At 40.0% G+C, this 23,964-nt stretch overlaps 1 protein-coding gene across 2 annotated transcripts in view; it reads left to right on the top strand.

Moving 5' to 3' along the window:
• LOC311431390 (uncharacterized protein) overlaps positions 1-23,964 on the top strand; it is a 541,797-nt gene that overhangs the window by 180,818 nt on the left and 337,015 nt on the right. Inside the window, exons 5-8 of one of the 2 annotated variants that reach the window (XR_014689389.1) lie at positions 12,445-12,543; positions 14,167-14,261; positions 15,196-15,272; positions 18,789-18,957. The gene's annotated coding sequence lies outside the window, so the exon portion shown is untranslated. Of the gene's footprint in view, positions 1-12,444; positions 12,544-14,166; positions 14,262-15,195; positions 15,273-18,788; positions 19,441-23,964 lie in introns of those variants that run through there. The other variant, XR_014689390.1, reaches the window with a different exon arrangement.

Genomic DNA, 23,964 nt, shown 5'->3' with positions numbered 1-23,964 from the left:
GAGGAATTTCAGTGGAAGTAGACAAGATCCATTTAAGTAAAGTTTTGATAAGGGTTTTTGTTCTTTTTTGAGTGAAAAAATAAACAATAATAAAACATCTGAAGATCTATTCCAAATGTAGCTTTGTTGCTACAGAAGCAGTTGGACTATGATAATTTTGCATTCTCTTCACCATGATAAATTAATCTGTAAGCTTTGATGTGAAAGCACTACATACTTAAGCATCAAAAGTATGTGTACATGGGACAGATTTGGATCTAAGATCTACCTCAGATCTACCTTCTGATGCATCAAACTAAGCAGCCTAATAATATCTCATTATGACAACATAAATCTTAGTTGACCAGATATTTCTACATGGCTTCAAGAAGTACATTTCAGTATCTGCATGAGTAGAGTCTCTCTTTTTTTTTTTTTTTTTTAATCATAGTTTTCGCTTTTTCCTCAAATTACTGTACTATAAAACTTCTGAACAAACTCAAAGGAGGTTATCTTCCAATAACCATCTTAATCTATATTTGACCACCTAAATAAAATATTTTGGTATCCAAGTTTGCAGATGAAGTGAACATTTTTACATCTCTCTATATTTTGGATGCACAGGAGACTGGGAATCCAGACATGGTTATTGTTTGGTTTAGTTTGCTGTTCATGCAGCAAATCACCCTTCTTTGACAGACATCTAGGTTTAAATTTTAGATCTGTGCTTGCTCAATCCCCTGGGTTTGTTTGAAAATATTAAATATTTTTATAATAATAGTATTTCACATATAATGTGCTGAAGATCCAGCGTTTTGCTTTAACATCCCAAGGAAGAAATGCTCTTGACAGCAGACTAGGAAATTGAAATATAAACTTGTAGCATAAATTGCATACAAGTGCAAACTGGTATAAGATGATGTAACACCTTATTTTATCTAGTAAAATGAAGTGAGGAGGAAAGATGTTAATTACCATATGGTTAAACAGTGACACGTGATTAACAGCAGCTAGATTTCATGAAATCTTTTTGAAATTGTAGTATTTGTAATGTCTCAGTAATCACTTAAAAGCATAAGCTAGCCTAAGGATGGCTTTTACACAAAGGAAAACAGCTTTTCCCCCTTCCTTTGATAAAATTCCCTAATTGTATGTGAGTTCTGGTCTGTGTTGCTATTAGTGTTAGAAAACTTGTTTTACTTCATCTAAAACCCATTTGGATAATGTTAGCTCTAAGTTTTAATTCCATCTTGACTGCTCAGGACTATAAAAGAGACACTGATACAGGTGAAGGAGACAGAGCAAAAGTTTAGAGGAAAAAAAAAATAAAAGAAAGATAAAATACCATGGAATGGAAAAAAAAAAAAAAAAAAAAAAAAAAAAAGAAAGAGTAGAAAATGAAGAAAATGTAGAAAGTAAATAGGAGTTATGGGAAAGGTGCATGAAGGAACAAAGAAAGGGCAAATACCAAATTTAAAACTTCTGACAAAATAGCTTGTGCTGTAGGCTATACTACCTCTATCTTTTGGGTTAAGAAGAATTTTGCAGTTGCTTATACATGGATTAATAGACAATGTTATGAACTCAGATAGATTGAATCAAATGAAAAAAAAGGAGTGTAGAATAGGTACTAAACTTTGACTTCAGGTGTTACAGGCTTAAAACAGACTTGAAGGATTACAGTTCCACAAACTTTTGCTGAGATGTACTGGTGTATAAATGACACAGTTCACAGAGTCTCTATTGTAATCCCAGTTGCCAATATTATGGGTTTATTGTTGGCTTAAACTTTAGGGAACAACCTCATAAAGCAAGGGTGGTGTGTTTTTACAGTTGCTCATTGTAGACTTGCACCAGGATGGGGTTGCTAGCAGACCTTAGAGTGGATTGTGCTGCAGTGGTATTTGTTACGTAGGATTATTCTATGTTGCTACATTGTCAAAATGTAAAAACGCAAATGTGGTGAAGTTTTCCTACAGCTGTGCAATATTTTTTTTGTCCCACAGGACAAATATGAACAGGTGGAAGGACATGAATTTTAAAACAACAGAAAGTAACAAGCCAGCCCAGCTCTGGCACCCATAAATGTGGCTGTGGGAATACAAACAAATTACTGTGGAATGAGTTCATTGGATTCGTCGTACATTCATAGCATTGGCTACTGACTCAGTACATGCTTTTGACTTGTGGTTTATGTGAAGTAGTCTGTCAGTGAGTTAATTCCTCTGTACCAGAGGTGTGCATGGGGCAGTTCCCTAGCATGCCTGCTGGCCTGTGCATTCGCATGTTCCTCATCTGGGTGCTTGTGCTCTGATCATGGCAGATAATGTCGTGAACCCTGCATTTTAGTACATTGCATGGCTTGAATGAGTGTGTATGTTTCAAATTATGTTTAACCCAATGAATACAGAGTTCTGTCATACCTACACCACTTTATTTTATTTATTAAAATTGGGAATTGAAGCTAAATTTCAAATTCAAAGTAGACAATAAGGTTGGTTGGTGTACTTGGCTGTCAAAAACTTGTAAAGTTGGCTTTGGTCTAGCTCTTATTTTGTGCCCCAGAGAACCTTTGTAGACATAAATTAAAGCATGCAAATACCTACCTGATCTGATGTTCTAGTAGGTAATTAGGTATCTTTTCTGGAAAAAAACACCTCTATCTGTAGCTATTCCCCTGAGGAAGGGAATAGAAGAAGGAGAGTTATATAAAAGTAAGCAGATAATGTTTTAAATTATTCTATGGCATAGTACTAGTGCAAACCATTTTATGATCAATCCCTGCATTCAGAAATCTGATTCATGTTGCTAGCTGGAACTGCACAGGGAGCATGATCAAAATATTTTCCATTTCAGCCCAGAACAAGTAGATAATGTTGCCTCATGATTTTGAAGGGTTTTCTGTCCTTCTAGAAAATTTACCTAGGGATTCCTAGGGAAGAGTAAAGATACCACTGGTAGTGTGATCTAGTTACCTAAAGCAAATGGAAAGGTCTTAAATGCAATCATTGCAAGTATTGGACAAAAGTCATTATTTAAATATAAGGGCATGAAGGAATAATTTTTCAAAGTATTGCCTGGAGGTCTAGGTATATTTTTTCTTTGTAGTGAGAGGAACAGTACATTTTAGACCTTGTCCTGTATTTGAAAGTGCTCAGTGGATGAGATCTGAGGGCATGTGAGTTTAGAAAATTTTGCTCTAGGAGGTCCAGATTGAACCTTGAAAGCTATGAATAGTCCTCAAAGCCTGGCTTGCATATTCACTTTCCCTGTCATTTCAAGGTGAGGAGAACATTGTTTGCTTGCAGGCTTTTCATTAATGTTGAAAGGAAATCACAAGAACAAACAGCTCTCATGATGGTTTGAACTTCTTTGTATAACAATCCATGTAAATAGTTGTGCATATCCAAGCTAGACATAGCTTTAGGGCTGCAGTTAAATTGCCAGCCTACATGCCCATTGCACTAAAGTTGGACAGCTCTGGGTTATGTTCAGCATTTGTAGTTATATGAGTAATGTTTAGAAAAGCCACTTATTCTTTCTGGAAATAAAGGCTAGATGCCAAGTGGATGGATGAGTAGTTTGGATGAGGGGTGAGGGGAGAGCTGGGAAAGCCATAGAAAACTTACCCGTTTTATTCCTTATGAAATGCTTTCACCTTGGAGTTGTTCTTAAAATATTGCACAAACAACTAAGCAGTGTCTTTCAGCCAGCTGCCTTAGCCATTCCCTTTGAAGCAGATGTGCTACGCAAGTCTGCCAGCACACTCAAACATCAGTGAGCAATCTTGGTGTGCCTTTGGCTTATTAGGGGTGATGCGTGCTGCTGGCTTTTCATTCTGTTTAAAGACAGAGCTACTATGAGGTCTTCTTTATCTGCTGAGACAGAGAGAAAGGCAACTGTAACTACAACAAAAAAGGCTGAGCACAGTTTACCTGAATATGGGGGTCCATGGTAAAACAAGACATTTCCCCATCCAGTAAACCAAGTTCAGCAGCTACTTGCAAATCCCTAAAGTGGTCAAGGGCTTCTCTCTCAGGTGTGAAGGCTGTTGGGTATTGAGCAACCTCTGGTGAGTGGCCATGGCTGATGAGATAAAAATTAGCTACAAATGACTGACCACAGGCTGTTCATATCATTTGGTTACTCAGCTATGAATCTGGCTTAGCTGACTATGGACCCACTCTGCTTGCTGATGCTCAGTGCAATGAACTGTATTGGCTGTACTGTGTTTTTGGCTGTCAATGGAATAAGCGACAAGTTCAGACAGAAGTGCAGTTTGTATCAAGAAGGATACTTGGTTCATGGTGACAAACAGGGGTGCGAGGGCATGGCATGTAAGGGCATAGGAGAAAAAGATTTTTTCAAGCACTGAGGTAGGTGCTGCTGTTACCAGGACAGCAAGGCTGCTGTCAGTCTACAGTACCAAAGTTATGGAAGCAAGCGACTAGCTGTTGGGCTGCAGGAAAATATTGACCATATATCCTTGCCAGCAGTAGAGCCACAAGGTGCTGGTGGCATGATGTAAACCATCTCTGTCCCTAGGCAGAGGTCCACAGCACGCATACAGCATGGAGAAACTGCTGTTGGAGTGAGGTGGTGAAAAACAGCTATTGCTTACATGAAATGAGCAGTTTTAAGCAGGAAGGATTATGGTCAGGATGGAGGGACCCCTCCCAAGAGATGTTCTGGGGAGCAGAGGGAAGGGGAGATCAGCGTGGAGACAGGACTGAGAGCTGTAGTGGTAGGGGGGAGAAAGAAACCCTGTGCAATCTGAAAGAAAGAACAAAGTAAAAGAGGGAATGCAAAGCAGTGGTAGGACAGGGCCCCTTGCACCAGTGCTTAATGAGATCTGGTGTATAGATTGGGAAGGGCATGAAGGCATGCAGCAGCTACCTGTGCAAACATGGGAGCCCCAGTAAAGAAGTGCATCACGCTGTAAAACAACATAAAACAACAAACAGAATCACAACAGAAAATGTAAAACATGGCAAATAAACACTGTGCAGTGAATGTGCATTATTTAGTGCTAGTATTGACCTGACGGGCTGTTGCAGCTCATTGGTTTTGGTCATCACATTGTTGTACCATGTTTCTGAAAGCAGTGACTGAGCTGTTCACCCCAAGCCTCTGCCCTCTCCAAATGTGCAGGGCCATTTTTGCTTCTAGCAGCTACCAGTGCATCTTGTATTAGCTTTGAGTGTTGCAGAACTAGCCATAGCAAACACTCTGGGCTGGGTTTGAAGTTGGCAAGACCCTGACATGAGTGGCATGTGGGATGGGTATCCCTGCTTACTGCACCCTTGTTTTGCATGGGGGAAGTGTGGTAGATGTTTCTGCTGTGGAGTAAGATTGGTGAAGATTGTGCGTGCAGTCTGTGTGCTTGGCTTTTTGGACAGTGAAATCTATAATGCTACAGAGTAGTCCTTTGGCAATAATTTCAAGGTGTGGAATAGTAGGACTTTAAGAAAATATGAATTAAAAAAGGTACTTTAACAGTGCTTTCCAATGCATAAGGTCTTTGCTCTTATCTGTTAAAAAAAAAAATAAATGTGAGAGAATGAGGGTAAAAGGGTGTCAAAATACTTGTGAGTAAACAATAAAAGACTGTCTAAGCATATGTAGTCCTGTGTGTAAATCAGATTGTTTATTGTGAGGTTATATCCTCAAAGCAGCTGCTCACAATAGCTTGTTGTACCAGTTCTACAAGATTTTCTGAAAGAAAATCAAGATATGAAGCCTAGTTTGCTGCCAACATTTGTTTCACGGAGGCGTCCTGCATCTTTGTACCCTGTGCTGGCAGTCTTTATGTTTTGAGAAGGAACTTTGTTTCTCTTTCTCAATCAAGAATAAATGCAGTGCAGGACCAAAAAAAAATGGGGGAAAACTGTTTCTTTGCATTTTTGTTTTCCTTTCAGAAGCTTGAAGTTAGGAGGGAGAAATACTAGAAATTGAGCTAAGTGCTTTAGAGCACGTTTAGCTATTATCGTTTGTATACACCCATGAATCTCACTCCTTTTATTACCAGCCCTCAATGAAATGTGGAGATTATCACTAGTCATGCGGAAGCATTTAAAAATTCAGGCAGAGACAATAGGAAGTGTCAGACAGTAATGGAATAAGTACAGCAAAATTACAAAGACAGCAGCTATTCATTAATAAATTAGAACCTTGTAGGTTGTTATTATTATTATTATTATTATTATTATTATTATTATTATTATTATTATTATTTTAACTGAAGGGCTCTAACTTGCAGATGATATTCCTTTGAAAGTAACTTTATGCTGTCCCTCTCACCCTGTTTGAAAAATAATAATAATAATAAATCCCTTTTTAATCATAGAGTGAATCATTTATTAATACTCCTGACCACATGTTTGGAAGTAAATTTAGCATAAAGGAGCTGGAACCACAGCCACCTCCATGGGCAGGTGGGGAACTGTGAGGTGCAGCCCCAGGCACGGGACTATGAAAATGGGGTGAGCAAGAGCAAGCCCTGGAGCAGTGCTGTCCCTTTCTCCTACTCTGCTTACTGGAAACACTGGTGTTGCATGCAACACAGCCAAAACGTGATGTAAGAAAGGACCAGCTAAAGGGCATGATGCGCTGGGGTAATTTTGGCAGTACTACTGGGAGGTATGGGGTGGTGTTCCCCTGGTGCGCAGCCCAGCCCAAGGGCTCGGCATGGGATTCCCTGCCTTGTGACTCAGTATTTGGCAGGGGACAGCCTCGCCGCCCCCCCCTCCGTTTTGGGCCCGTGCACTGGGAGCACCGCCCGGGTTGCTGTGCTCATGTTTTCCATCTGAAAGCACCGAGGGCAGCTGAAGTGAAGGCCACCCAGTGCTTCCAGCCAGCAGCTGCAGCAGCCGGTCTCGTCTCGGCCAGGGTCAAGCATGTTCTCACTTATCCGCATTACATATGGGTGGCCGCGGACCCCTCGGGAAAGCACATTTTCTCACTATCTGGAGGTGGCAGCTATTGTCTGCCTTTCCAGCTCTGTTGCTCAGAATGGTTTTCTGCTGCTTCCTGCATCTGCGGTGTTGTGCGCGTTTAGTGGTCTCGGAACAACACATGGGAGAAAACCTTTCGGATCTGCAGCTCTGCTACAGAGGGACCAGCTTAATGAGAAATGCTTGTTTTCAAAAAGTTTTTTATTAAATAAAATCCCTTGTTCCTTTCTCCATCCCTTGCCCCTTTTGCTCCTTCTTTTTCCCAGCTGAGGGCTAGAGGTGACTTCTGTATGCAACATAGTTTTCTGATCATCTCTCTGAAGGCTAAGTCCCCTGATCTTCTGTACAAAAATGCCACTTCTTATTAATTTTTTATGAACCGATCTTATTAACCCGACTTTCATTTTGTGTAAACTGTAATTAAAATGTATGAAGAATTTGACTTGCAGTGTGCCCTTCTGGGTTGATGGTTGAGCCTGCCTTAGCAGCATGGATCAAGAGCACACAGACACTGATTATTTTTTTCTTTAAAGGAAGACTTGGGTCATTTCATGGGGGGCAACTGGAGCCTCTGAAAGAGGAACCTGGGAATGCTTTTTCTTTTTGGCAAGATTTCTGCAGCCACATGTGTACAGTATGGACCTCTGGCTGGAAATGCAAGGAACGAGCTCAGCTCACAGCCTGCTCTCGCAAAGTCAACATGTTCCTAGTCTCCAAATAGCTGCTTTATTAGGTGATGTTTTAAATTTCCTTCTGCCCTTTTTTGGAGGGTATTTCTGAATAAGGTAGAGGGGAGTGACATTATCTGTGACCCTACCCGAAACATTGCTAGAGAAAAGTGAACACTGTTCTGAGAAGCTTGCAAGGACAAATTTGGTTGGAGTACAGTCAGGCTGCTGAATTTCAGAGATTTGAGACAGGCTGGGGAGAGGCCAGTGTGTGTGTGCAGTGCTGGTTTGTTTCTGTACTCTGACTTTTAACAGTTACCTCACCATTTTGAGTGCTTATTTCTACCACCCTTAGGCCAATCTAGTTATTGTAATAGGTATGCATGTTTGCAGATAAATCTATGATAAAAGCTTTTTTTGTACATTTGTAGATGTCTAAAGGCAAAACTGACATCAGAGACACTGCTCAGCTTATTGCCAGTTTTCTTCCCCCAAACTCCAAAGAATCATACTAAGATAGCCAGCTGGTAAATGATAATTTGCAGGCAGTATTTGCAGAATCGCTGTTGTTGTGCAACTTTCAAGCTACATTTCTTTATACATTATAATCAACTTTGGACTTTTCTCTCTTCTCTTCTCTTCTCTTCTCTTCTCTTCTCTTCTCTTCTCTTCTCTTCTCTTCTCTTCTCTTCTCTTCTCTTCTCTTCTCTTCTCTTCTCTTCTCTTCTCTTCTCTTCTCTTCTCTTCTCTTCTCTTCTCTTCTCTTCTCTTCTCTTCTCTTCTCTTCTCTTCTCTTCTCTTTCTCCTTCTTTCAGTATTTTATAGCCATTTCAGGGGAGGAAAATACTAAAAATAAAATATGATCCATGACATGACTGAGCCCTCATCCAAATTAAGAGTTGTGAGAATTGTTTTAAGTAGCATGGTTTTTAAGTTTGGATATTGTTGATAGCTGTGACTGTGATGTTGACACTAGCAGTAGATAGCAATTTCCAACTTTTTTTTTTTTTTTTGGTGGCTGATCTGATTATCTCTGCTTCTGCTTCTTTACACTGTACTGCATGCAGCCTGCTCTTTACAACCAGGATACACATATTGAATGAAAATGCTCAGTGCAGTTGCCCTTGTAGTTTTAATCTCCCCTTGCCAAGGTTTTAAAAGCAAGGCTGGTTTGTTGTTGACTTATAAAACATCCCTTTTGGCTGGTTCTGTTTATGGGGATCCCCCCTCACAAACAACTGAAGCTGATAACCGCTAGCACCTTCCCTTGCATCCCCGTGCCCTGGCCACAAGACTGCTGGCTGGGTGCTTGCTCCGGCACTGCTCCTGGACTGCTATTTTGGAGGGCAATCAGTTTTTCCCCTTTGATGCCCTGATGAATTCACTGGCTACACGTGGCAAGGATGTTTTCTTGTCCCTTGGTTTCTGATCCATCCTGTGACTTAGGGTATAGCGAGACAACAAAGCTTGACAAGGAGAAGATGTCTGCTTTTCCCATTAGAGATTGAGCATAGCCTTTCATGATGCCCCTTTTTTTACAGATGTAACCAGATGTGGTGTTTCTGGTAAGAGGCTCTAGGCTAGCCTGTCATGTCAGTGCAGTCATGTCTTTGCACTTGAATTGCTTCTGGTATGTGCCTTAATTAATTAATAGTGTAATCTATCCAAAGAAGCCTCCTCTTTCCTTAGATAGAGGTTTCTCATTTAAAACACAGTAAGAGTGTTTCTTCTGATGCTATTCTTTTCTCCTCTGTGCAGGGGCAAGCCAGCATTGTTGTGCATGCAGTGTTGGCAGGTAGTTCCCTCGCTGTGGCCAGAGAGCAGGAGCTCTGAGACGAGCCATGGCAGACGACCTTGGAAGAATTGGGCTGTGTTCCTAACAAGGCACTCCTTTTTTGAACAGGTGAAAACCCACCTTCCTGCCACACCCATGTATAACTTCTCTGGGGGCAGATGTCTGTCAGGGCTGCTTTTTGCTTTCCTGAGAATATAGCAAAAGGTTAGCAAAATATTTAAACCGTAACATATTCACAGGCTGAGTGCACGAGGTTTATTTAAAGGAAGAGAGTGCTATTAATGGAAAGCATGTGGTTTACTTTTTTTCCCCCCAAAGTGGGAATGTTGCTTTGGGATTTGGCATGCTCTTCCATACAGTATGTGAAATGAAGAGAGAAAGGTTTGGGGAAACTTTCCATACATTCATGTCCAATTTCTCTCACACCAGGTGAGAAAACTTACCGATTATTGTGTTTTGTGTACTCATATTTCACTTGCTAGCTTTTGAGCAGTATTTTTATTTTTTCCTTTACAACCAAATTATGCTTTTGTCTCCTTTGTAGTAGTGATACATTGATAATCTGAATTAAATGCAAATTATGGGTGCTGATGAGGAGTGATAGGAGAAAAAGACAATACAGCTGTTGCAAATGCTTCATGATAATAACTGCCAATTTTAAAGTTCATTTCCTTGCATTTAAAGTGAAATGTTTAAAGTAGCTATGTGTAGCTGGAAATGTTGCTATACTTAAAAAAAAAAAAAAAAAAAGATTATTTCATACGCGATACTTGGTTATCATTGTGTCAATTATGGCTTGTCAGGCAACATTAGTCTTTGATATCTGACATTTGTGGAAGGTGTTTATACTTTTCAGTGCTTTTTAGCACTCTCCTGTATGTTTGCTACTTGCAGGGTTGAGTAAGATACTCAGCTCTACAGTCTAATATTGGCAAGACTGGTAAAACGTTGCATGAGTCAAGCAAATGTTGTACCAGGTCTTTGCATGATCCCGGGGCAGTGTGCAATGGCCCTACCAAAAATGAGAATGGAAACTTGCAATGTGGCATGCAGGATTTCAAGCTTTTGCAAAAAACACTGCATGCTCTTAATTTAGAAGGTCATGCTGAGAGTGGTTGTGCCTTCCCACCAGTTTGTGGAACACAGCTCACAGCAGGAGAGATACAGGAACATGGCAGTGCAGAGGGCTGTCCTGTGCAATGTGGGTTTTCTACCCTTGTGTGAGCTGTCACCTTGCTGCATCCATGCTGGAAGTTTGAAACACTTGGATTTCTGTTCAAGCCATTAAGCACTTTCATCTAATGAAAATAACCTTATTGTAAAAAGGAAAGCATTAAACCAAATGATAACTGACTTTTCTTTCTGTGCTAATTTTTTAAATTTGAGAGCTTTTGGAGTGCTTAGCCTTGCAAGTTCAGATTTCTTTTTTAAATTGCTTTACAAAATCACAGGATGTTTCTGTGGTAAATGTACATCTGTGTTGGCTTTCGCTGAGCTTTGGAAATAGGTCAGGAATTAAAGCTCCGGCTTTGTGGTTCTAAGGAAAGCCCTTAAGAAAGTCTCTCAGACATAAGAGGGTAAAGAGGGGTCACCAGAAATGCAGTTTGAACGTGTATAGATTGTGTGGTCTCTCTTGTCTACATGTATGTACTATACTCTACACACACACGTATGTGTGAGCTTTTTGAAATGACACTCTCCAGTACTTGCTTAGAAAAGGCATTACTACAGGGGAAAAAAAGAGGTGGTCATGGGAAAATGTTGAGGGAAATGCTTTGCTGTTGCAGTGGTAACTCCTTGTGTGCCTCAGGTTTAGCCATATGGCCTGAGCTTAGCTCTGTTGCTTTGTGCACCTCTGTGGAAAAACCTTGTGAGGCTTGCCTTTGCTGTGTGGCTGCATTGCCATGGAAACCAGCGTGAACCAAACCCTCATGCTCCGGGCCTGCCTGCAAATGCACAGAGGTCATGTCGGCATCTGCCCTGCACTGCCCTCTTGCATTTTGCAGGCACTGCTAAGATGGAGGTGGTGAGAAGATGAATAGGGGCTTGCAGAGGAAGGGAGGAGGAGCTGAATTGCCCAGGGAGCACAAGTGGCCAATGAAGTGTGGCAATAGTATGATCCAATCATTTTGACCAACCCCCAGATATTACTGGTTTGCTCTAGTGTGATCTATGTTGCTTTTTCGATCTCAGAAAAACAGTGGAAGTGTGCAATTGCTTCTGCAGTGGTGGGAGGTGTGGGGGTCTTTTCTTATCCCCTCGCCCTGGGGCTCAGAAGGGCACTTTGAAGGAGCTCTGGGTGAGCTCCAGGGGGTGCACTGCTGGAGCAGGGCACAAAGAGAGGGGGAGAAAAGTGTTGACACTAGAGTTAAACCTGGACATGGTTTCTGTAGCTTCTCCTTCAACATTTAAATAAACAAAAAGTAATAATAATAATAAAAGCCTTAGGGGAAAAACAGCAGCAACAACAAACAAACAAACAACTACCCCCCCCCCCCAAAAAAAAACAAAGCAAAACAAACAAACAAAAACAAAACAAAACAACAACAACAACAACAAAACAAACAAACAAAAAAAAAACACAAGCAAGCTAAAGAGAAAGGAAGCAAAACAAGATCCAAGGTTTGGTGTAAATGGAATTCCCCTATTCATGTCCTTCCCTTCTTCCTAGGGATCTTACATAGCAGGATTACCATGTGTGAGATACTTTTTCTGTGCAGCAGAATAGGAGGGCAGAAGGAAAATAGGATGGGACGAGAGAGAAGTTTCTTTCTTTCTTTCTTTCTTTTTTTTTTTTTTCTTTCCAAAGTGCATTTGAGCTTTCCTTTGGCATAAGCAACTTCCCCTATCTCTCCCTAAGTCCCTTATTTATTAGACCTGTGGGTTGCCCTTCAGCAATCTCATAACAGTGTGGCTTTTTGCTACTCTAAAACATTAATTTCCAGGAAAACTGTGTAAGTAGGCTGTCTTCACGGCATGCACAATTATTCATTTTTGTGTGCCCAGGTTGCTCTGAACCTCTCCTCCTTGCCTTTCTCTCTGCCTCCAGGGCTCTCTGCATGTGCTGAGATGCAGCACAGCCAGGAGAGCCCCTGTCCCCTGAATACTACCTTTATATGGAGGAGGAAAAATAACATCTATAGGCACGGTAAGGAGGACCTGTTTCTTTGTTGTGAACATTGCTGAGTTTAACTGGCAAAGGTAAGCATGGCTAAAGGTCAAGAAATCTGAGTATGACATAAACCATGGTTAATGTACTAAATCAGTGCAGCTTCAAAGGTACTTCTCCTTCTTTGTAGCTCTGGCTGTCTTTTTCCTGAGGTAGCTGAATCAAACCAGACTGTCTGGCTGGGAAGATGGACGTATTAGCAAAATCCTTGCTCCATGTTTATTTCTTCTCATCCTGCCTTCCAAGCAATCTGTGGAGCCTATGGGCAGCCTGCTGTCATGTCAAAATACTTTAAGCGTGGCCTCTTCCTACCTTGTTGCACCCCTTTCCCTTCTCTGCTTGCCCCCTGCTGATTCAGATGGCAGCATTAGTGTGATGACAGTCCTGCACAGTTCTTGATAGAGTGCATGTGCCAAAGCCAACCGCAATTATTCCCCCAGCTCATGATCCGGGCTGCAGGGTGAGATCATTGCCATGAGGTCACCATGCTGCGGTACCCTCTAGGTCCAGCTCCCAGCTGCATGTGGCTTGTTGTCACGTATGTGTATCACTGCTAACCATGTCTTTACATGATGATGCACTGACCATGGCTTGCTGTCCTTTTTTCTCTGATACATATCACCTCTAATTTAGAAGAAGTCTTCACTTCTTCATGTATTTTACTAATGTACATTTTTTTTCTGAGTTATAGGTTTACTTCCCCGTACATGTCCTATCAAAAAAGAAATGAGCTAATAAAGATTTAAATATGCACTCTAAGCATGAAGCTGACAATATTCAAGTTAAAAAGGAAAAAAAAAATCTGAAAGTCAACCTTTTTTTTTTTTTTTTTTCCTTTTTCTTGCAACTTTTAAAATGTCACTGCCAAGAGCAGTGACCACAGTGGTGAATGAAGCTATGGAAAAACAGAGCTAAATCTGTGTTTTGATGTTGTTTTTATAAGATCTGGTCCCCTCCTTTTTGAAATTGTGAGTCAGGGAAATGTGTGCACAAAAGCTCAGAAATAAATACCTGGACTCTTTTTAGAATGAAAATACTTGAAATGCATAAAGTTTACCTTCATGCATGTGCTTTGTTTGTGAAATGAATCGGTGAAATTTGGCACGCTTCTTAAAGAGGCCTTTTGCCAGTCTTTCCCCATAGTCTTAGGTCATGCCTTTGCATAATGATGTGATCCATGGTGGGCAGGAATAATTCAGCCTAACTATGAATAATGGCAGTATTTGTGGTGAACTGGTCATGACATTCTCACTTGAGCATTTGTCTTTGGGGACTACGTCTTCAAGTCATGAGATTTGCAGTAATGTCAAGAGTGAGAACAGCACAGGAATAGCCTGGGTGAGGGGAAAAGGGGACACTTGTTTTACAGGGTCCACCATAGAAGGAGAAAGGAAAGGAAAAAGGAAAAGAAAGGAGAAAGGTGAGGGGAAAGGGAAAGGGACAGGGAAAGAAAGGAGAAAGGGGAAGAAAAAGGGGAAAGGAAAAAGGAAAGGTAAGTGGCAAAGAGTGAAGGGAAAGGGGTAAAGGGAAAGGGAAAGAAGACTTGCTTTAAATACTGACATTTTTACAGTAATCTCTTTGTGATATTCCCTCCACCCCCAGATATTCTCTGTGTCTGAAACAGTACATGTCTGCAGCCTTGTGCACAAAACTCACTAGAGTCCCAGTGAGGGGAAAAACAACTTGTAAGGAACTAGGTGAGTAGAGAAGTAAAGGGGAAGCATCGAGTTGGAAGGAGCTTCTCAGTAGTCCAAAAACCCACAAACTTAAAAAACAGCACATGCTTTTAAACATGCTGGAATCAGACACACTACCCCAGATTTGGATTATCCTGGGCAGAGGAAGAAGAGAAGCATGTTAATTCTTGGGATCATGTTTAAATAGGGATACAATGTAAACACTGTCATGCCAGAATGAGCTACTTCCATCATGCCTCATTGGTGTCCATTGTTTCTAAGCTTTAGGTATTTGGTGTCTTTGAAGGTTAGATTTCTAGATGTAAGTTATTTATTACTAAGTAGAAAGGGATGTGTGAAAAATGCAGGCCTCCCCACTGCAATTTACAAAGGCAATTTATTTACCTGTGCAAAGTATTTACCTGTGGGTAAATACTTGCGGTAGTTGCATATAGGAATAGTCTGGACACTATAGTTTTGAATAAAAACAGGTTTAAAGTACTGTGGTCATGCTGATTAGATGTGTAGGCTGCAACTGCTTTGTGTTGAGGCAAAAATATGTTTACAGGAAGACTAGTGAAATGGGAAAGGAGTATCTGTGGTTCAAGGGAGAAGAATTATTAATGTTCCAGTGACTTTTGTAAACTGAAAGTCTGGGAAGCTGGTTGTGGGCTAAGAAAACCACAAGTATTCTGGCTTGGTTTAAATTCAGTCTCCCCAAATTTGTTTAAATATGTGAGTAGGAATCCAAATATTGTGGTGACAGAAGAGCTGACACTCTGTATGTCTTTCACATATTTCAAAGTCATGTTAAAGATAGTATAGTGACTGTTTTGGAGATTTGTTTCCTTATTGTACCATTTCTTTTTCACTAAGGATGTGGCTTCAACCAGTTATTTACTTACTTGCCCTCAAACAGGATTTCATTTTTTTTAATACCTTTTTTTTTTCTCAGTTAGTGCCCAAAGCACAAGTCCTCAGTATTGGCTTCTGCAGAAAGTCCAAGGCTGCAATTCCACGTGACTCCAAAAGGTGAAACACTAAGAAAACAATCATGATGTCTGATTTCTTTTAATCTGCTTTTATTATGCAATTGGTCACTGTGCTAGAATATCCTCACTGGTAACCCCTTTGCAGTTATCAAATGCCTCTGTTTTGTTTCAGTTCTTTACCAGCTGTAAAAGACATTTTATTGCCTTGTATATTTTTCCACCATAAAACTCACCACTTCAGTAGATTGCCTCAGTGCTACTTTACAGATAGCTCAAAAACGGAGAGTTTTTAAACATTTAGTGTAGCCAGTGGCCAGGTACACACCGGCTAGTATGTCCAGAGCAAGCAGCATTCTGCCCAGGGGTTCCCCCGGCATGAGGCCATGGTCCATGCTCTGTGCTGCCAGCGACCGGCTGGTTGGTGCCTGCTGCCAGAGCTGCTCGCCAGCAGGCACAGCTCCTGCTGAGCCTCGCTGCAGGGTGTAACGTCTTTGCAGTCAATTAACAACATTGCTATTAAAAAAGGTCCAGATTCCTTTCTGATTCGGCAGAGTGCTTCAATACATGTTCAAAGTTAGGTACTTGATTAAAGTTTTCTGTAATAAAGATGTGAAGTCTTGTGCTTGAGGATAGGCAGGTAAGTACGTTCCCAAATCAGGGCCTGACATGTTACAGTTCTTAGAGGTTTCCAGGAATCTCGAATATCCTGAAATACTGACTTTGCTGCTTTCCAAGCTGAGTATAACCTACAACTGAAAAACAAACTCAAACCGTATTACTGTGAAGTATTCCGGAAAGCCTTCTAAATTACATTTTCCAGTCATTACTGAGGCTTGTCTAGTCAAAAACTGTTTACATTTCAGTAACCTTAAATAAATAAATAAAATGACATAACCCTGGCTTTCAGGAAACTGAGTTTTTTAAATAAAAATAAATAAATAAATTGGTAAAATGAATAAATTCCAAGTAGATGGAGAAAGAAGCCATAATTAATTGAGTTGTTAGACACATCCTGACTGTAACATTTCTCACATTTCAAGGTGGTATTTTATGGCTTGCTGCCTGTGGTCAAGAAATGAGTTTTAGGAGAACCAAAATCCAAGTTTTCACCACAGTATTATATTCAACAATTTATACCAAATTCCCTATGCTTATTTTCTAATGTATAATGCCCACTTACACACTTTTTGTAATATCCTACTGATAAAGTACTAGAATATTAGAAAAACATCTTTGTTCCAATCCAGAGTATTAAAAGCAGACTCATAGCTATTCTCTGACTGACTGTGATTAATTTGTACATATAACCACTGTGTTGCTTGTGAGAGTGGGTCTACCCATCTTACTATGAGGTCTAAACTTGTCATTTTCTGTAACAGTATGCTAAACAGTCATATTTCATTATTTCATCTTCTGCAATATCTGACCTTCTAATATTCCCACTGAATATAGTACAAAACTCCAGCTGACTTCAGAGACTTGTAAACTCTGAAAAAAAAAAAATAGTTCTTAAACACCATTTGTGGTAAGGCAAGGCAGGAGTCACAGATCAGGGACCGTCTCCAGTTCCCACTCTTGCTTCTCTGCGTATGTTTTAGGGGTAAGGCTCTAAGCCTCATACCTTGCCATATTTCAGAGATGTGCTTTTGTTGGTGCAATGCTTGAAAGCTGAGAGGTGCAGGTTCTGGAAGCAATGAATTCCAGAGAGCTGGGCAACCTCTGCTACAAGTCTGACCCCCAAAATCCACATCCTCCTTTCATTTGCCCCAAACTTCCATACATTTCAGGTGAAGAATTTGGGGTTCAGTTGTGCAAGCTGCTTTTGATGAAAATATTCCATTTTCTAGCCCCTCCCAGACAGGAGTGAGCCTGAGCTAGGAGACTGCATTAGAAAACATGCAAACTCTGGAAAAGTTTGGAGCACATGTGAACTTTGCTACTGATCAGAGATAAATAATCCTGTTCAGAACCTTACAGCACAATTGAAACAGAGCTTTTGAAGAGACTGAACTTGGATCGTGGTTTTATGGCTATCTCTAAAATATTTTATCGCTGTTTTATGACACAAGGGTGTAAATTATGGGGCTGTAAAAACCTGCAATGTGAAGGTTTTATCCTTTGCTTATGTACAAAACATGAATAATGACATTTTGGTTTTAGGCTAATATATATATATATATATATATATAGTGCAGCTTTGGAAGCCATGTGTATTATAGAAGGGTTACTTTGAACACTTTACTTAATATTTTTTTAAGCGTGGGTAAGTGGTTTGTGTAAGTTGGTAGTGTGTAACTATTTTCAGTCCACTGATATAGGTCAGAGAAAACAGAATAATGAGGAGAAGAATGGGGAGAAAAAGTGTGTGTTATATGTATGTAATTACTATTAGTGTGTAAGTAGCATGTAACACTATAAGGATCAAAGAGGAAAAGTCTTCTATTACATGAACTAGTATAACAAAAAATTTCTTTTGGAAGCATAAGACCTTGTTCAGGCCTGAAACAAGCCTTACACAGTTTGTGTGTAAATATAATGAATTGGTTTATGTGCTATGTGCGCAGGTACACACGTGCTTATGTAAATGCAGCTAAATATATGCAGCAACAGCTACAATATTGACTTGCCTGTCTTATTGCATGTTCTCTGTTTTTAGATTAGGATTGGTAACAAATTAAAATGTTCAGCCTTCTACTACTTTTTAAAGCTAACATAAAACAATATAATTCAAGGAATGTGTTATGCTTCTGTGTTAAGGGAATTAAAGATCTATTCCCTTTGGTTATGACTTCACCAGAATTCATCAGTAGCTTACCCTGGCTTTTATCTCTTTGGCTTTGTTACTGATACTCCTTCAGATTTTGTTCCATCCCATGTTGATGTGATTCATCTTCATTTCCTTCCACTGTCTCATGCTGAGTGACCATGGGCAGAAAACTTGTTTTCATCTGCTCCTTAGTTAACATTCTTGTTCCAGTAGACTCACTCAGATAAATTATTTCACAAGTTTTGAAAGTTATTTTATATTTGTGAACTCCATGTTATCCTCCTGTCACCAGCCTTGGTATCAGTGTCCTTTCCAGTCTCTGAGAAAAATGTTTTATACTGATTGGGATGCTACTGAGGTGTTAAGCGCCTTCCCTTCCCTTCCCTTCCCTTCCCTTCCCTTCCCTTCCCTTCCCTTCCCTTCCCTTCCCTTCCCTTCCCTTCCCTTCCCTTCCCTTCCCTTCCCTTCCCTTCCCTTCCCTTCCCTTCCCTTCCCTTCCCTTCCCTTCCCTTCCCTTCCCTTCCCTTCCCTTCCCTTCCCTTCCCTTCCCTTCCCTTCCCTTCCCTTCCCTTCCCTTCCCTTCCCTTCCCTTCCCTTCCCTTCCCTTCCCTTCCCTTCCCTTCCCTTCCCTTCCCTTCCCTTCCCTTCCCTTCCCTTCCCTTCCCTTCCCTTCCCTTCCCTTCCCTTCCCTTCCCTTCCCCTGGAAGGACTAGGGTGAAATGTGTGGCTATACTGGTATGAAATATGTGATTTCTACTGGTTCTAAGTGATTATTGTTCAAACTTCTAGGTGATGTCTTCACTTTGCTACAAGATGCAGATGGATTACTCTTTGCCAGCTTTCAAGGCAAATATTGCTGTATAGTTCTTGCCCTCAGCAACATCCTCAGTGTCCTGGTGATGGGTGCTTTGAAAGGATTGGGCAGAACAGACGTCATGCAGAGCAGACGTCAGGCTCTGTAAGTACACTGGATAACCTTGTGGCCACAAGTTGGCAATTCCAAGTTTAACTAGAGTGTTTTAAATTAAAAACATCTGGAAATTCTCTAGTGATTTTGATAGGATTTTATGATTTTTAGAGAGATGAAACTTTATATCTAGCTAAAATAAATATAAAAGGAATTTTTATGTTGATCTATTAGTTCCTATAATCAGCAGATGCTCCTGTATCACAAGTATGCCATAATTGACAGGCAGCATCTGATAAAATTCATTATTTTGCTTCTGCTTCTAACAAGAAAGGGAGAAAATGCTTTTGGATATATTCAAGATATATTTCCAAAGATCTATGTCTAGTGGTGTCTCTACATATATATAGAGGGGGATGTTGAAATATTATGTAAAGAGGTGTACAACTTTTACAGAGATTTCTAACTTCAAGAACAATGTGTCTGCAACTAAACTGTACTTTGTTTAGCTGAAATAAACATTTTGAAGAAGAATCTAGCTGAATGGTCATTTTTGGTCTGGCAAAGAGTGTCTGTTATTAGTTTGATGCTGATTACTGGAATTGACCAGTTTAAGGGCAATTAAGGGCAACTGTGTTTAAAAACAAAACTGGTCTTTCTAGGTCTTACTGTGATTTAGAAAGGGAGGAGCTCTAGACTACCTTTTTTTTTAAAAAAAAAATATATAAATAATAATAATAAAAAAGTTTCCTAGCTGAAAACATTATTCAAACCCCACATAATGTGGGACTTAGGGAATTAACAGTATGATTCAGGCATACAATTTTCACATTCATTCCCACGCGTGGGAATTTTTCTTAAGGTACAAAACTTCTTTCCTGCACTTGGTCAAAAAACAAACAAACAAACAAACAAAAACCCCTCCTTTCCTTTTTTCCTTTTTTATTTTTCGACTGGAAAGTAAGAATACTGAACCTAATAAACCTGACATTGAGCTCTGGCACATACTGTAGTCCAGTATAACCTTAGGATACAAGCAGCGTGAGTTGAGCAGGCATTTGCAGCACTCCTCCCTGTGAGCTCAGCTGAAGTGTTGTCTGATCACTCCTTCCCTTTCCTCTTCTCTGTTCCATGTGGAGACATGTGCCAGCAGCTGAAAGCAGGGGCTGAAGGGTGTTTCAAAGTGTTAACTTTTTATTTTTTATTAGGGAGTGGGACAGAGGGCACTGAGAGCTGCCGTTTGTTTTGTATTAGCTTGCATCTGTGTTAGAGCAAGGGCACTGGCTGTGCTCTGCCAATGAGTAATAGGAAATTGTGATCTTGCTGCCCTGCTGCTGTCTTGATGTAACCCTGGTTTTGTTTTCCCGTAAAGGGAAGAAAAATTGTCATACAGGTTTCATTGAATCTCTATTCAGCAAGAATTAAACATGCTCAGAATGGAAAAATTCTCAAGATGTCCACAGAGTCAGTTCATGGTGCATTCGTTTCATTGCTCCTTCCCCTGCCATTCCCCCTATCAAAGCCAACCAAACAAAATATATCTTTTCACTTATTTTGGAAATAGAGCAAGTTAGTGAGACTTGGTCCCCCTCCGTACTGCAGCTTACTTCAAATGCACTTATATTTTGTTTCTTTCTCGCTCTTAGGACTGCTTTCCTTGGTGGTCCTTCTGACAATTTTATTTATCAAATCCTCTGACATCATCTTTACATCTATTGTCTGATTATTTTTTTCCACTTTTGTTGTTCTTTCTTAATGCATATCAACTTCTTTATCCATTTACTTGGTCCCTCTTTTGCTCCTTGGATTGGTAAAGTCTTTTTGCTTCCTATTCCCCAGTTGAATCAAGTAGTATTTGGGGATATATATATATATATATATATTCATATTTCTTTATTTTATTTTATTTTAGCCATTTTTTCTTGTTTGCTACCATTTCAGTCAATGTTTATGACCTGTCCCTCCTCCATTTTAGTTCATAGAGTCTGTAAGGGTTTTTAAAATTCACCTGAGTTCATGTGATTGATTGTTTCAAGCTTCCCTGCTGTTCTGATCCTATCTCACAGCTGCTCTTTTTACTGTGTCTTCAGTTTAGAGGCAATCACTAAAATTCCCTCCCAGAGAAGTTTACTAAATACCTTGTAGGATTTTCCCTTTGACTGTCACAGTTGTAGACAACTAGATCTAGAGCTGCATTATTTGTCTTATTTTAAAGACAAATCCAGCCTGATAGGATGATCAGTCTGGCTGCTTGCAATATGCTGCCTTTCACCTCCATTCCTGATTCCCCTTTTGTTGTGCCACATGCTGCCAACATCCTTGGCACTTTTGTAGCTCTCTGTCTCTCCCCCCTTTCCTCCAGGTGATGTTTTGTCAGTGTTTATATCAACATTTTTATTACACACAGGGATAGAAATTCTGTCCAACAGTTCTTTTTAATTCTCCACCTTCCTTTTGTTTTGTCTTAAATATATTCAAGGGGGAAACAGGAGGAGGGATGGAAAAGGAAGGGTTCAGTCTAGACTTCCAAAGTAATTTCCCTTTATCTAAAGAACACAGCTCATTTCCTTCCAGAGGGGCATGGCTGGGAAGTTGCACATTTATTCTCAGCATTGACTTTCTGAAATTTGTTGAGTCAAAGCACAGCTAGTATGAGTGGTCTGGAGGACCAGAAAAATGAGAGTGTGACTGTTCTCCCCTCTCTTGCAGCTGAGTGGCAGAATAAGCAGAGATTAATGAGGAAAGGGGAGCAGCCACAGGGTGGAAGTGTTGAAAGAAAATAGAAAAATATCCATTGACACACCTGCATTTGGGGTGTTGCTGCATTGTGGGGCCTCACAGGGTTCGTTTTTGCCATAAATGTCTCAGGGACAGAAAACTGATTTTTTGCCTGAGGTTTAATTACAAGGCTTTACATTTGAAAAAAAAAAAAAAAAAAAAAAAAAAAGTGTTAGATTATGGCTGTACTTTAATTCTTCATATATTGCACTTACCCAAAGACAGGAGAGATTTTTTCTTTAAAGTACACTTATATTTGCTGGTTTTGAGCAAAAAGTTCCATTTAACACTGGTACATCAACTCTCACAAGGTTTCTACGTTTACTTAAATCAAATTAAATTGCATTGTCAAATTAAAAATGAGTAGTATAGTCATACCCGAGCAATTTTCCTCATGTGATTTCAAGATACTCTCAGTTTAAATTTTTCAGGTAAATTAAGCTCAGTCTGGCTGGAAAGAAGATGTTTAAAAAAAAAAAAAAAAATCACCCCCCAAAAAAGTTATGAGATCATAGTCTGTCTACTCCATGGAGTTTCTAATTTATTAATGTTAGTTGCTTCCTTATGTGTTTGTTTACTTAAGAGATGAGATTTTTTCAGTGTGGAGACGTGGACAGGAAGATGAGCTGGAATCTGACTCTGTCCTTGGTTTTAGATAATTATTTCATCCATTCAGTTTGTCTTTTGCTTAGCAAGACAAAGCTACATGGTGTTTATTGTCCTGCCACCAGTAATTACAGTTTCATGCCTGAATAATTTATTATTATTTCTGAGTCTGAAGAAGCTAGTAACTGATTTCATGTGTTAATTGTCAGAAAATACACAATGAAACTTTAGAGGAGAGTCTCAAAACTACTAGCTATTACGTTTACAGAGATGCTTGAGTTAGTCAATCTTTTGTGTAGTAGAGAATAGACAAGAAAGATGCCTTTACATTTCACCTCAAAAAAAAAAAAAAAAAAAAAAATTTTCAACAAATTCTATAGGTAGAGGAGCTTTAAAATCTCCTGCTTCTCAGACCTTATGCCTTGAATTCCCTACTGCAGAAAATCCTTCTGCTGTTAGGCACAAAGTGCCTGATTTATGAAGAGATTTTGTAGGGGCAGGCATGCTGGTGGAGGGTGGTCACTACATCCACTTGCCTACTCTTCCACCAGATAGTGCCAAGCTGTTGGGCCCCAACATCTGGGAGTTGTTATCTGGTGTGAGACTTTGTAAGGACAAGCAAAAGACATTGTGGTATGTAATTTATGCCCTCCTATGTGGTATGTAATGTAAAGCCCTATTATGGTGCTTATGCTGCAGATTGCAGATTTTTAAATTTATTTATTTATTTAATCTATCTATCTATTGATGAGTAGAGAAGCTGCTTCTTACTTGCTTCAGCTGAATTGCAGGTGGCCAGACTGGCACAGGAGGATACAACTTTTCCTTTTGCAGAGGTACAACTGGAATGAATAGAAGTGTAGCTGGTGGTGAAGGTGCTTGAGTTAGTTAAATTGTTATAATCCACCCAGCTGCATGGAACTGGCGGGCTTGAGTTTTCAGCTGCTGTGTCTGGCAGGGAGACCTCTTCTCTGCTAAAGGGAACTCTGACAGCACTAGACATTCAAGATGAAATGGAGGTGGTGAAAAAATGGCTATGGTGTTTCTATGATCTACCACTACATGGTCACTGTGGGCAATTTTTCTTCCTGAACTGCTGAACTGTGCTGTTCAGTATAGTTTGGATTCTCTTTTTGGCCTGTTCTGCTGCCTGTAGTAGGTTCTAAAGCTGCATCTTGTAAATCAGGTGAGGGCCAGAGGTAAAGGAGCACAACAAATGCAAACAATTTAGAAAATGCTACTTTTGTAGATGTGAGCGTGACATTACCAGAGCCTCTTAATAAATGAATCAATGTCAGCACACTCTGTCAAGGAGAGAAACTGCAACGCTAGACAACATTTTTACCCTGACGAGAAAAGAGAGGGTAGTATCTCTTGTTTTCTGGTAATATTCATCGTTTTACAGATATGTACTGTAATGGCACTGGAGTGGGCAGGGGGAGATTTTTGGGGATAAATTAATGTTGTGAGTGTTTTTGGTCATGTAATTGTCTGTCAGGAAGTAGGGCAGTTCCAAAGAAAAAAGAACCACAGATGTGTTCAAGGAAAGCCAGGATAAGAGGCAGTGCTATGCTAAACACTGAATGAGGCAGGTCAAAATACATAGAGGCAAAGGTGGAAATTAAAAGAAAGAAAAACAAGAAATGTATCTAGTTTTGTTGCTCTCCATCTGGT

The sequence above is a fragment of the Aythya ferina genome, assembly GCF_964211825.1.
Source record: "Aythya ferina genome assembly, chromosome: 2".
In the NCBI taxonomy this organism is placed as follows: Eukaryota; Metazoa; Chordata; class Aves; order Anseriformes; family Anatidae; genus Aythya; species Aythya ferina.
The sequence above is the reverse complement of the archived record's forward strand: the minus strand, read 5'-3'. Positions and strand labels throughout refer to the sequence as shown.